The sequence below is a fragment of the Lepisosteus platostomus genome, chromosome 5 (assembly GCF_059453375.1).
Source record: "Lepisosteus platostomus isolate fLepPlt1 chromosome 5, fLepPlt1.hap1, whole genome shotgun sequence".
Classification (NCBI taxonomy): Eukaryota; Metazoa; Chordata; class Actinopteri; order Semionotiformes; family Lepisosteidae; genus Lepisosteus; species Lepisosteus platostomus.
Window position 1 is genome coordinate 67,035,133 of NC_142615.1, and position 13,941 is coordinate 67,049,073.

A 13,941-nucleotide genomic window follows, 5' to 3' on the forward strand; every position below is an offset into this window, starting at 1 on the left:
CTGTGGATCACCCTCTTTTTCTGGGCTCCCCGGACCTGGTTGAAGAAATAGGAGGAACAGGTTTCATTATTTTCATAATGCTCCCTTTGTGCCTTGACCAGGAAAGCCTTGGCTTTCTCGGTGTGCAGTTTGCGGAGCCTCTCCTTCAGGTCCCGTGCCCGGGCTGAATTGAAGGCTCCTCCCCCGTTAGCCGAGCTGTACTCCTCCTCGAGTTGCCTCTGGAGACGTGCAGCTTCAGTCCTCTCCCTGGCCGCCTTCCGTCTGCAGTACGTCTGCGCCAGGGTTCGGGTCCCGTCCTTCACCGACTCCCACCATTCCACCACGGAGCTGTAGCCGTCTCTCAGATCAACCCAGCTCGCGTAGTCTTTCCGGAACAGTGCCCTGAAGTCGTCTTCCTCCAGTATCTCCCAGTTCAGCTTCCAGTACCCACGACCGAATGCCGGCAGGCTGGTGTTAGCCACCACCGTCAAGCGACCGTGGTCGGAATACCACGCCGGGGACACCGTCGCCGATTCCAGGGAGCAGGTCGTGTGCAGGAAGATGTAGTCCAGGCGGGTGCACACTCCCAGGGAGTTTTTCCAGGTCGTTCCGGCGTCGTTAGGGCGGCACCGTCTGAAGCCGTCTACCAGGGAGAACTGCTTGAGTAGCGACTCCAGCTCTGCCGAGCTAGCGTCGCTCCCCTTCTCCCGGTCGACGTTGAAGTCCCCGCCGAGCACCATCTGTCTGTTGGTGGTGCAGCAGCTGGCCAGGTCAGCAAACACTTCCTTCAGGATAGAGGGTTCTGTTGGAGCATAGACGTTAATTGCTCTCAACTTCTGCCCCCTCCAGTCGATGTCTGCGACCAGGATCTGGCCCTGCACCACCGAGAAGGAGGAAACCAGCGTCATCTCTGGGTTTCCGAGGAGAATTCCCACTCCGGAAGAGTGGACCCCTCCTACGCTCCAGCATGATTCTCCCTTCGTCCATTCCCTGGTGAATGTCAGCTTGTCGCTTTCATCCTTCAGGTGGACCTCCTGTAAGAAACAAACTGAGAAAGACTTTGAGGCCAGATCATGAAAGACTCCCCGTCTTTTCACGGGGTCTCTCAGCCCTCTCACGTTAGTTGTTAGGAAGGTTAGTTTCACAGTCATGGTTAAACTAGTGAAAGTTAAACCTCCTCTCTGTACTTACAGTTGAAACTTGGGAGTCTACATCTGGGCACTGTTTAGCCTAGATGTAACTCCTCTCGTTCGGGTCCTGGGGGGAATATGCTGGGCTCCCTCCAGGTTTCGCTGGGGACTGAAATGTAAACATGCTGGACAGGTCCAGCCCTACCATCAGTCCGGGCTCCAGGCCGGCTTCGAAATAATCCTCGTCGTCCTCGAGGATACTCTCCGCCACCGCTTCGGGAAGGCTCCTTTCTTCCCTTTCTCCGGGAGTTTCGGGGGCCTCAAGTTTCTCCTGGGCCTCGGGGGAAGGGGGCTCCAATTTCTGGGCTGCCTCTTCCTGTTGTTCCTGGGCCTCGGGGGAGGGGGTTCCAACTTCCTGTGATGCCTCTTCCTGTTGTCCCTGGGCCTCGGGGGAGGGGGTTACCTCTTCCTGGGCTGCCTCCTCCTTTTGTCCGTGGGACTCGGGGGAGGGGGGTTCCGTTTCCTGGGGAGCCTCCTCCGGTTGTTCCTGGGCCTCGAGGGAAGAAAGTTCCGTTTCCTCTAGGACGAGGAAACGGTTTTCCCTTACCACTCTTTTTTTCTGTCCTTCCGAAAGTGGGTCCACCCTGGGTCTCTTCTCCCGCTATCGCTTTCCCTTTTTGCTGGGAGTTATCCAGGACCCTTACTCCGGTCGGCCGTCTTGTCCCTCTTCCTGGCGGCCATCTTGTGGCACCGATGCGGCTGGGGGTGTTGCCTCGGCAGTTTCGGTTCTCAGCGGGGGAGGTGCGGGTTCTTCGTTCTCAGCCCTCTCCCTTTGTCTGGAGACCGGTTTCTGCCTGCCGGCTTCCACCACCTGCGCAAACGAAGGTTTGCTTACCTTACATTGGCGAAGGAGGTGTCCCTCGGCGCCGCATCCGTCGCACTTTTTGGCTGCCCGGCAGGTTTTTGCCAGGTGCCCGTCCTCATTGCAGTTGTGACATCTGACGATGTCACATGTGTTTGTCTTGTGGCCGGACTGTCTGCACTTGCTGCAAAAATCCGGCATCTTGGGGTAGTAGAGGTACCCCCTGTCGGCTCCGATGTTGAAGCGAGCCGGGGGGTGCTGGAAACCGTCAACGCCCTCAGGAGGCCACGTGTACCTGCTCCCAGCCAAGAGGCCAAGGAGGCAGAGAGAGAGAGAGCGAGAGAGAGAGGGAGCGGATAGCGCTTCCGAGCCTCGAGGTGGAAAGCAAGCACCGCGGGCAGGCCACGTGTACCTGCTCCCAGCCAAGAGGCCAAGGAGGCAGAGAGAGAGGCAGAGAGAGAGGGAGAGAGAGAGGGAGAGAGAGAGAGGGAGCGGATAGCGCTTCCGAGTCTCGAGGAAGAAAGCAAGCACCGCGGGCAGGCCACGTGTACCCACTTCCAGGCAAGAGGCCAAGGAGGCGGAGCAAGAGAAAGGGGGAGGGGAGAGGAGAGGAGAGAGCAGAGAGAGAGAACGTTGATGCCGGATTCCACCCAGCTCAGCTGCTGCTTGGCCTTAACCCCCTAGGCTCAACCTAGAGCGATACCAGCTCAAGCACTCTTCAGAATCTTCGATCGCCTTCTAGACCTTTGGAAAGACAAGAACTGCGGGCATGCCACTTGAACTTGATCTTAGCCAAAAGGCCGAGAAGGCATAGGTTTCTTTACGGCATTCCTGAACTCTTTGCACTAATGAGCCCGGGCCTTTTTCCCGTCTCGCCGCTACGCATATGGGTCTTTTTCCGCTCTCCTACTCCCCATGGCTAGTCCCTTTGGACGTCCGTGACAGGTGCCCCTTTGGAATAGTTTTCAGAAAATGTGAGAAAAGGAAAGTTATGTACAGTAAGCTCTCACACACAGCTCTCAAACACAGCATTAGAGATTGGAATCTGATTGTAAAAAAAAACTGCCCGTCTCCCTGGCATTTAACGTTGCTGTTGTTTTTATTTTACATATTGTTAGCATTTTAATGAATTGTTAAAAGATTTATACACAAATCGCTAAATACAAAACGAAAAAAACCCAACTGTATGCAATTGACCATTCATATTCCTGAATTTTAAATCCCTGTGTTTATCTGTGTCCAAGTGCCTGGTGCAGCTATTTTGAAAGCATACCTCAAGGAGGACTTTACACGCAGTCTGGGGTATTTAGCTTGTACTGTGTGCCCTGTTTGCCTTTGTAAGCATTTGTTTAAAAAATAAGTTCACAATACGATAAAAACAGAGAAAGCACAAACTTAATAATATAACGATTCAAAATCAAAACCAAATCATATGAAGAAAAATCATATGACCAAATCATAAAGAAAAAGAGTCAATTTCCGCCTGCACTGATATCCCTTCAAATGTTTTAGAAGAACTCTTGACGTTAATAGAGTAGAAGCCTGCATTTCTTCTACTAAACGAGACTATGGGGAGTGAGTATTTTGATGTCGAACTGGGATTTAAATAAAGAGGAACACTACACTACATTGGGCTACGCGTGTGACAAAACGTTTATTTTAGACCTCTCGATAGCTCAGTTGCTAGCTCTTAAAACTGTAGAAAAAACAGCGAGTATGTCTTATGTCCCTGGTCTGAATCCAGTTTGAAGGATGGTGTTTTCTTGTTCCTTAATCAAAAAGTGAAAATTGCGAATTTGTCTTTCACTTTGACGTTCACCCGAAAGCTCAGTATACAAAGAAGTAGAGGCTCCTGTTCTGAATAATTCCGCTCTGAGACACCTGCGTTAGGTTAGCGCTGAGTCGGCTGGCTGAGCATGTTGCCTCCTTTACATTCAATAGGAGCCCCGACACTAAGAGAAACGTACAGAAATGGGTTTTATCGGGAACTTTTCATGTCCAATGCACTTGACATCTCCCACGGGCGACAAAGTTCATTTAGGACACCTTTCTTTCTTTCTTCTTTCAGCAGGAGTACAATAATGGCAACAACATGTTTGGAGTTCGGCATTTCATTTAGTCTGCGGAAACATCGTATCGGAATGAACTGCCCGAGATAAAAGAGTAATTGCGGCTTCAGATCGTTTTTACAGAGCATTGCGTTGTTCTGTTCATGCTGACTACACGCTTTAGATATGTCATTTACTGTAAGCGTTGCTTTTCCAGGTTTTTCTGAAATGCCTCGCATTTGAGCCAGCACTAAAATATTTCATTCCCGTCGCTGAATACATCGTGGAAACGGTATTTGCAACGGAATGCTGTCACACATGAAACCTTTTTGTTATTCGGTTCTGAAGTTTGAAAATGAAAATAAAACGGGGGTCACCTCATAGGCTTGAAAGAAGTCCAAGCAGCATAAAAACCCGTGAATTCTCACAAATTGCATTGTGCTGCACCTTTCTTCTGCTGCTGTTATAAACCAGCCTTAAACATTTGAATGCATACCTTACTGCTGCTAATCACATTCACATGTTTATGAAGCTTTTTTCTGTCCGTTATGTTTTTGCTAAGCAGTTTCTCCGTTTTCCTCGTACTGTGATTGTCAGCGAGCACAACAAGACTGAAACAGTGTAAAAGCAGGCAAAAAAGACAGGGTAAAACGCCTGACTGTCGGGAGTGGGATTTGAACCCCTGCCTCTATTTGGAGAGTGAAACACAAAGCTTAAAAGACACGAAGCTGTGAATTTGCTGTTTTAAACTGCTCGACTATCCTGAAAAAATGTGTGCTGATTGCACCAGTCGCATCCAATTTTCTGTAACTTTAGGATGATTGATACGACTGGACAAACACAATTTGTGGCGTTTAGCATGACATGGAAAACGGTACCAGAGCATTCGGGTCCGGACTACCAGACTCAGAAACAGTTTTTACCCCGCACTATCAAACTATTAAACTCCCAGCCTCTCTCACTCTCTCCTCACTTCTCACCTATGATCTGAACCTCACGGTGCCTTCTTTCTTACCAAAAACCCAAACACACATTGAAAATCTACCTCTACCATACATGTCAAAAGCTCACTCCCCATCATTTCTATCCCTTTATTTCATTCTTTTGATGCATGTTTTTGCACATAACCTGTTACCTTTTTGTTGTTTTGCACGCTGCCTGTTGTTTTTTGCACATCGGCTGTTGTCTCTGTCTTTCTTTTGTTATACAATTGTATTGTTGTTGTGTTTTCTTCTTTGTACTACTTATGTCCGAGAGCTTGCTAAATAGCATTTCGTTATACCATATACCTGTGTATGAGTATAATGACAATAAACTTGAACTTTAAACTTGAACTTGAACTTGACATAGTCTTGCAGGCAGTATATTTTTTTATCGTTTACTCGTTTAAAAAAACACGGTCTTCTCGTTTCTAAGTCAGATTTTTAGTGCTTTCGAACGTTCCTTCCAACCTGGACTGACAGCTCACCCGATCTGTTTGTGATCAGACCATGGAGTCGGGGGCTGTACAAAGCGCACGTTCCTTCCCAATGCTGAGGCGATCATTCAGAAGATGGGTGTGAAGAGAAACAAGCTTTGTCGACTAAAAAACAAGGCAGGATATGCAAGAATACTAATCACTGGCGAAAGTTATGTTCTCTTACTATTGAGATCCCTACATTGCGAGTTTTTTTAAGACTTTGAAACTAAAGAAAAGCGGTGACAAATGAAACAGGCACGGGTGGGGTTTGAACCCACGCTCTTTGGTTTACGAGACCAACGCCTTACCACTTGGCCACCGCGCCTTCGAGTAAGCATGGGAATAAGGTTGTTCAAATTATTTTTTTCTGAATCTGGTTTACATCGCCAAATGTAAACCGGAGGCAGCAAGAACAATAAAAAGGATACTTGTCCTTAAACTTGGACGTGATGTTCTGCAGACATGTGCACAATGTCCTGTTTTCTTGCAGTGTAGACATTTTGCTGTTCACGATCCGCATTCATCTGCTTTGTGCGTTGTTAGTCCGCACCTGTAACATGTAATGTCAGCCGTCCCCTGTTCTTCTATTTCTCTAGCATGACTGTGTCCTGCTGCTCGGCTTTTGTTTGTTAAGTTTGAGCGAGTGCCCCGTTCAGTGTCACTTTGTCACTGTGGTCAGAAAGCATTCTTGATTCTGCTTGAGCTGCTTCATGAATTCTAGCGACTGTAAGAGCTCTTTTTAAAGTCAGCCCTTCCTCCTGCAGCAATTTATAGTCTCTTATGTGCACATTTTTCCACAAGTTGATCTCTTAACATGTCAGTTTCCAATACTCCAAAGTCACAAATTTAGCCAGTTCTCTTAGTGCAGTCACAAAAGCATCAACAGATTCGTCCTGAGACTAAGTTCTCTGCCTAAATTTATGCCGTTCCAAAACCACATTTCTCCGCGGTGTAAAGGAATCGTCTAAGGCAGCTACAGTCTTTTTCTCCAGGGAGGTTGGCAAAAATCTGCTGCACGGAAGCCCCGATACAGTGCAGTAATGTAGCACGTCTCACGGCATCCTCAGCTTCTGTAGATCCACCGGCTATTTAAAAAAAATCTGTACGACTCCATCCATATCTTGTATTCCGTATACAAATCCGGAGCTCCGAGGTTCAGTAGAAGCGGTGGAAAAAGCCGGGCATAAGCAAAGCTTCTCGGCGCGGCGGCCATATCTTCCAATGCGCAAGCTAAACGAAAAGTCCGAAAATTCAGAAGTTCGTTTCTACCAGCAAGAGAACTAAAATCTGCAGTGTTCTGCTCGCTTTGAGTCCGTCAAGCACTCATCTCTCGTCGCCATAAATGTTGTGTATCTTAATAAAGAGATGTTTTTATATTATTTTAACTATTTTGTTAACTACACAGATCACGCCCTTACACCATATATTCCCGCCTTCTACTCTCTCGTTCTGTTGTCTCGCGATGTCTACTCACTATACTACATTTAGCATGACTTCTTGTTGCAGTTGAGCTCAAAGCTGGAGATGATCTCCATATTTTACCGCAGTAACTAGTCCGAAACGTAGTACACAGTACACACTTTTTAAGTGAACTCAGGTTGTTAAAAAATTAAACCAGTGCCCTGTCACAGAAACGTACCCCAGTCTCCCGCGCAACAAGCGGGGGTACTCAGCACTATACTAACGAGGAGCGCTTGTCTGCAGCTGAGCATCAGCTCGGTTTACTGTCAGCAGTCATTTCCTCATTTCCAAATACTTTTTCACCTGCTCTCAGCTTTTAAAGACGGTCATAAACGCTCAAGAAGTAATTCATGTCAGTTTGAAGTCTGTTTCTGTTGTCTCAGCTCTTGATAAAGAAAAGCCATGCGTGGGAGACTCCCTCTCTGAAGAAGTTTGCCGTCACCCTGCGAGGGAGAAGAGCCATCAATCACCGAGGCAACCACTGAGACAGTTAACATTAAACACGTGAAATGCGAGATGTTGTGATTTTTTTTCCAGCTTAAGGCTTCTATCGTTTCTACTCTAACGAGAAAGACCTCTTTATTAGAAGTGAGATTTTAACAAACGTCTCCAGGGTTAACTGCGACCTGAACGCAACGCCTTAGACCACCAGCCATCTTGCCTGTGGTACTTAGAGCAGCGCTCATTAAAAATGATCAGAAACCGAAAGCGCTTCTTATGCGGATCAGTATATTCCGATACCACTGGTTCTGCAGAAGAAATAAGAAAAGCCGAACTCAAAGCAGTGTGTTGCCATTACGGGTATTCTGTCTGCAGCTGCTTTAAGATCTACTCACACCGTGTTGCCATTAAGGCTACCTAGTTAAAAAAAAAACTTATCGTCATCTTTTTGAACGTGATTATTAGACACCCGTTAAATCTCCACCGAGGTTTCTTGAGAGATCGTTCAGCGAGCGAGTATTAAAACACTACGTCGCTTCCAACCTCTGCTGTCACTGTAAACTCGGACATGATGTTCTGCAGATGTGCAGTGTGCCTTTCCTCTTGTCGTATTCAAGAGTACTCACTGTGTGAGTTCCTCACTGCGTGTTCTGTGCTCTACTGTGATTTAATTTAGATGATTACGTGGAGTAGAGTGACAAGATCTACTTGAACATTTTCGGTTTGTGAAATGAAACACTAAATACACTACTGTAAATACAAGTAATGGACATTTAAACCACAGTAAAGCTAGAAGAGTGAAAGATAAAAGACTATTCAGAATGACATTCACAATAGAATTAAAAACGGCACAGCCGCCCGAACAGGGACTTGAACCCTGGGCCCTCAGATTAAAAGTCTGATGCTCTACCGACTGAGCTATCCGGGCTCTGAAAAGACGCCGACACTGTCGGGATCCTCGGAAGTCACGTGTCTCTTGTGCCGAAGAGCAGTCATACCTGACCCGTCTGGAATGACCACTGACAGACTTTATCATGAAGCGACGGCACCACTCCCAGTAGAATGAGTGAGAAATACAGCATGACATGGGTAGTTAAGGGGCTCCCACAATCCATCTTTCCTCACATTACTGATTTTTTTCAATAGCATTTTGACCTTTTTTCACATTCAGATTTTTTTCACATTTAATAAAATCTTTTAATCAACAACATTAAAAAGAAAACAAATGGAACATTTTTTGGAACAATAATTAAAAAAAAAACTTTCAATGCCTTGGTTGTATACGTTTATAAAGGGAGTTGCAACATTGCTGAAATGTAAAGAGCATTTCTGTAGAGAAAACAGCATTTTTTCTGCCTTGATGTTAAGCTTAGGGAGCCTGTCTTTTGGAAATTCTATTTTATAACACCTTGCACAGCCTCCCGGCAGACTAACAAATATTTTTTTGGAGAAATTGGCTCACACACCGGAAGACACTAACGTTTATTTACGTTAGAGTATGTAAAACTCAGGCTTTAACAGATGTTCATGATGTTTCACACGGGGTGTTACCTGTTGTAGTGTTTCAAAAGATGTGTTAGCGGACCACAAATTATCTTGAAAAGATTTGGGTTTGTACTGGCTGGGATTCAAACCCGACTCAATTATTTGGAAGGCGCCTGTACCACCAACGCACTTCCGAGAAGCACCTGCAAATTATCACAATCCTCTCTCTCACCTACAAAGTTATGGAGACACAACTAATGAAAACTAATTTTATTCACTCAAGGCTCCACTTTTGTTGTGATGTCATTTTAATTAATATTAGCTTTGATAAGGTGTCGTTTTTGCCTCTTAAAGTTAAAGTCTGCTCCTTTCTTCCTGGTATAGAAATAACATGTTCCATCTTTGTTTAAAAACACCACTAAAAGTAAATTATTCAGCTCTAACGCCTGTGTGCATTGACAAGACATCTCAAAAGGACTTATCAAATAAGAACACGATCCTTCCCGTTACCATTCCTGTGGCTGGGGCATTGTTTCACCCTTTTATTTTCTTCTACATTACTTGCAGACAGGGCTTTATCACTTGAGTTGTACAGAACAAGTGTGCATCGGTCCATGAAAATCATCCGTAGTGCTGTTTTTCTATGCATAGTTTAATCAAGAGCACTTAAAAGATGCAAAAAGCTTTCAAATAAAACAGAATTGAAAGACAGTCGAGTAAGGAGGTAGAAAAAAAGCACTTCTGGGAATTAACCACCGTCGCACGTGTGACTGGATACAAAAATAATAGATTAATTTGTTCCCAGTCTCTTGAAGCTTTAATGCGATTATTTTTCCTTCCTTATTTCTTCATTCCCATGAATTTACTCTGTAGTAGAGGAAACGCGAAAGTGGGAAACTGCAGGCATTCTTCGTGAGTGGTGGATTGTGATCAGTGAGCATCTGGACAAGTCTGTTCCATTACCTTTTCCATCGGGGATGTAGCTCAGTGGTAGAGCGCATGCTTCGCATGTACAGATGCAGCCATTCAAAATGCGCGGGGGATACTGCATTATTTTGCGGTACGCTGTACGCAGTCTACCGCAAGCTACTGGTAAATACCACGAGTTACCGTAAATTCTCCTATAATATGACAAGCAAAATAATAGTATCCGGAATTTCGGCAAGGTGGAGCTAATAAAGCTCAACCTCTCATGTTTGAGCTGTGGCCATTAAAGTCTTTAAAGAAGATATTACTAATAGTATTAATAATGAATGACCTTGGACAAGCTGTAAGTGTAAACTCAAAGTATTGCCCTGGTCAACGTTCTTTTTTTCATTGACCGTCTTGTTAAAAGTAACACCACAGCATTTCGCAATCACGCATTTGTTTCCAATCATGCAAAGTACAGTAATTTTTGAGAATCTCCGATTCACCATGCCTTTCACATGCTCATAAAAGAGATTGATTTAGGAACGTAAACATATTACAGTATGAAAACTGTACTGTATACAGTATGTATATGTATATTTAATGTCTTAACTGTGGCCGTTTAAGTATTGAATATTCATATCTAATTTTACCACTGAAGGGAAATCTTAGTAGCTGAGCATAAAAAGAATAGGAGCATACTGCAACGCGTGTGAAGGCCATAAACGATATTAATTTTGGAACATAAACATACAGTACATGGCTGGTCTCGGTACTTTAAAGAAAACATTCACGAAACATGGTTTCATTATGACCAGAATCGGTCTTGAGATATTTTTAACTTGATTTACAGTATTTGAGAGGTATGTCTTAACACCGATACTACAGTGCGTAAATACTGCTCACATATATGTTTCTAGGTTTATATTATGTATTTCATACGGTCAAATTACTTTTGAGCAACTAATAAGAAGCGCAAAACGGTATGCATTTTAGTTTCATTTTGTGCTGGGACTCTGCTTTTAACAATGTCACCGTGCATTGATTAGAGATATCAAGTACATACAAGTCATTTTTTAAATGTTGTAGTTCGTCTTGTAAAAATGTTACGAGTACATCATCTATCAACAATTACACAGGTTCTGTTTCCATATTGCGGATTTTGCGGATTTTAGATTTCACGTTGTGAATATATGATTTGGGCAAACAGAGCCGCAAAGAAGTACATTATGGGTTGTTGGTTTTTTTTTTGCAGTTTTATCTAGAACAAGCGATGCTTAAACCTTTGTCTGATTCTTGTGAAACTATCCACACGACAGTTACAGTACCTAGGAGTTGACTTCAGTGATGTCACTGATGGGATGTTTCTAAAAATCCATCCTCTGTAAAGCGTCTTCTCTAGTTGTCCTGCATATGTATTCGCTAATGAAGCTGTGTGTTCTGAGCCTGGATCTCTACATTTCTGTATGAACCAGCTTAGAGGGCTAAAGACAGCTTGTGTTTAAATTGAGTGTAAGGCAATTTATGCTTCTGAAGTCATGGTCAGCATTTATTATTGTACTGTGCTGTAAACTTGTTTTGTGCCTAGTCACATTATTTTATAGTGTTTTTATAGCGTTATTAAATCCGGTGGTGCTGTGTGTTAGTTTCCTGACTCCCATGTCACATGGTCTGTGATTGAATCCCTTGGAACTATGACTTTATTTTTTAACAAACATTTCTTTGAAAAAATGAAACGTTTACCTTGGTCAGAGATTAAGGTCGCTGCCTTTCATCTAAAACCCTACTTGAATCCTTCTAAACTAAAAATCAGTGTTAGTGAGTTAAATAAAGAGGTATCCAGGTAACAGTGAAACGGGCAGACAGTCTGGGGAGATCGCCCGTTTTCCATGTAAATAGTTCCCTGGTTCTGCACCCCTTGGTGTTTCTCTCGCTCTCTCTCGGGTCACCTGATCATTAGCTCGAAAGATTTGAGTGCTTTGTGTATATTCTAATGGTAGTGGGGGCAGGGTGTGTGGGAACAGGTTTGGTTGAAATTGCATTGGAGATCTATGTTCTTCACACCTGAAACATTTTCTCTGAAAGCATTTTCTTCGCAGTTTAGCCGATGTTGTTACAGCATGTTACAGTTTACTATTATTAACCATATTAATTTTAAGTGCTTAATGCCATTTTTTGACCAGGCACGAATATTCTTAAGTCCATATCTTTGCAAGGGAATCAGTGCGAATTGCAATACTAATTAAATGACCGCAGGCACTTTCCACCCCCTCTGCCAGCAGGAACATTCCTATTCTTAGCTCAGCAGCTCATTACAAACCGGGTTTTTTTACACAGCAATACAGCTTTGCGTTGTGAATCTGTTTTTCCAAAGAAAGTGGAATACAGTGATACTACCTGCTATACAGATACATATGTTTAGATATTTAGACCCTTAAATTAATATCATTATTAATAATAATGATTATAATGATAATAATGATAATCGGCCAGTGAAAGCTCTCTTGTCCTTCACATCAATGCCTGAAACATTTTTTTCATAATGTCGACATACACAGTCGTGTAACTGACAGTTTGAGGTAGCCTATCGTGTAAATTTCGCTTTGTTGCTGATAGGTTAAGATTTCGAAACTCTGCCCCAAAGTCATGTGACTGATTTTTCGCCCTGTTTCGTTGGTCAAACGCAATGATCACAAGCACCACCATGGTAACTGGGATGTATAGTTTTTAATTCCGTTTGAATTATAACTGTACGTACTGTCTTCATATTTGGCCAGGGCTTTAAAGAGAAGGCGCGCCAAAAAATTTTGGTGCCGTCGTCTCCGCTTTAAAGGTACCCCCTTGCTGGAAGAATTTGACCTCGGAACGTTTGCCCAGCGTAGTTATAGTGGACATAAAAACAAGAGTTTGCTGGCATTATATAATTATGCGAATTACACAAATATAATTATATCTTATTAATTTCTTGAGATACGCGATTCTTTTAATACAGTCTTTGCTGTGCTCTAGAGGATCCTTGTGATAGTCGAGCTCTAGTTGAATGATAAGTGTCGCAGTTTAAATAAATTTTGTAGTTGGCAATTATGAAACACTCTGTTAAAAGCAAGGGAGTTTTTATGTCCGTTGCAGTTCTTTTGAAACTGAACTTGTTTGAATTGACTGAGCTCCGTGCTGTACCACACAATGTCTGTTTTTTTTGTGCTGTCCTACTGTACTTCCTACTTTGAAAATACCTGTGAAACCGGTTTAATTCATCACAGCCAGCCCTCCCGCAGAGATGGGGGTTGTACTTGTTAATGTCTTAGCACAAAGCAGAAACTTCTTGGAAAGATTACAGATTTTAATCGTCTTTTTTCTGAACCAGGGAAAATCTGATCATGTTTCTCTATAACAATAATAAAAAACTTTATTTTACATATCACCTTTAAAAGTGGCATCTCAAAATAATACAGTAGATGTAAACCACAGATTACAAAGTAAATACCCAGACAAAAGCAAACACGTTTTTAATAAGATGCTTTTATTTGTTCATAATCCGACGATCTCAGGAAGACTAATGGGGGTCTGGCTTTTTTTCTGGAAAACCATAACTCTGGTCTTGTCCAGATTGACTGTCAGCGCCCAGGTCTGACAGTGCTGCTCCAGCCTCTGTTCTGTGGGCGACAGCAGGACCAGTTCCTCTGCAAAGAGGAGGAACTCGATTTCTGTAATTAATGCCGATCAGTAAATCAGGGGACGACAAAACAGTTATTGCGCCCGGCTCCTCAATGGGCTTTGACGTGCTAATGCGTTGGTTTAACAGTCCGGGTGTGGCAATGTTTTTTTATTATTGTTATAGAGAAACATGATCAGATTTTCCCCGGTTCAGAAAAAAAGATCTGAAGTACTGTACTGTATACTAGTTTGTCACTCTTCTCATCCCCTCTTTGCTAAATGGCTTTTGAATCGAGTCACATGAAGACAGAGGTGAAACAGCCCTGTCGCAGTACACAAATATAATTATATCTTATTAATTTCTTGAGATACGTGATTCTTTTGATACAGTCTTTGCTGTGCTCTAGAGGATCCTTGTGATATTTCGAGCTCTTGGTGAATGATAAGTGTCGCAGTTTAAATCATTTTCGTAATTAGAAATTATGGAACGCTCTGTTAAAAGCAAGGGAGTTT

The 13,941-nt window shown here is 43.5% G+C and overlaps 2 non-coding genes across 2 annotated transcripts; both read right to left on the reverse strand.

Moving 5' to 3' along the window:
• Nucleotides 1-5,731: 5,731 nt before the first annotated feature.
• On the reverse strand, nt 5,732-5,803 carry trnat-cgu (transfer RNA threonine (anticodon CGU)). Its single transcript has one exon. It is a non-coding gene; the product is annotated as a tRNA-Thr (tRNA).
• Nucleotides 5,804-8,235: 2,432 nt separating this feature from the next.
• On the reverse strand, nt 8,236-8,308 carry trnak-uuu (transfer RNA lysine (anticodon UUU)). The gene has a single exon. It is a non-coding gene; the product is annotated as a tRNA-Lys (tRNA).
• Between the last annotated feature and the right edge of the window lie 5,633 nt (nt 8,309-13,941).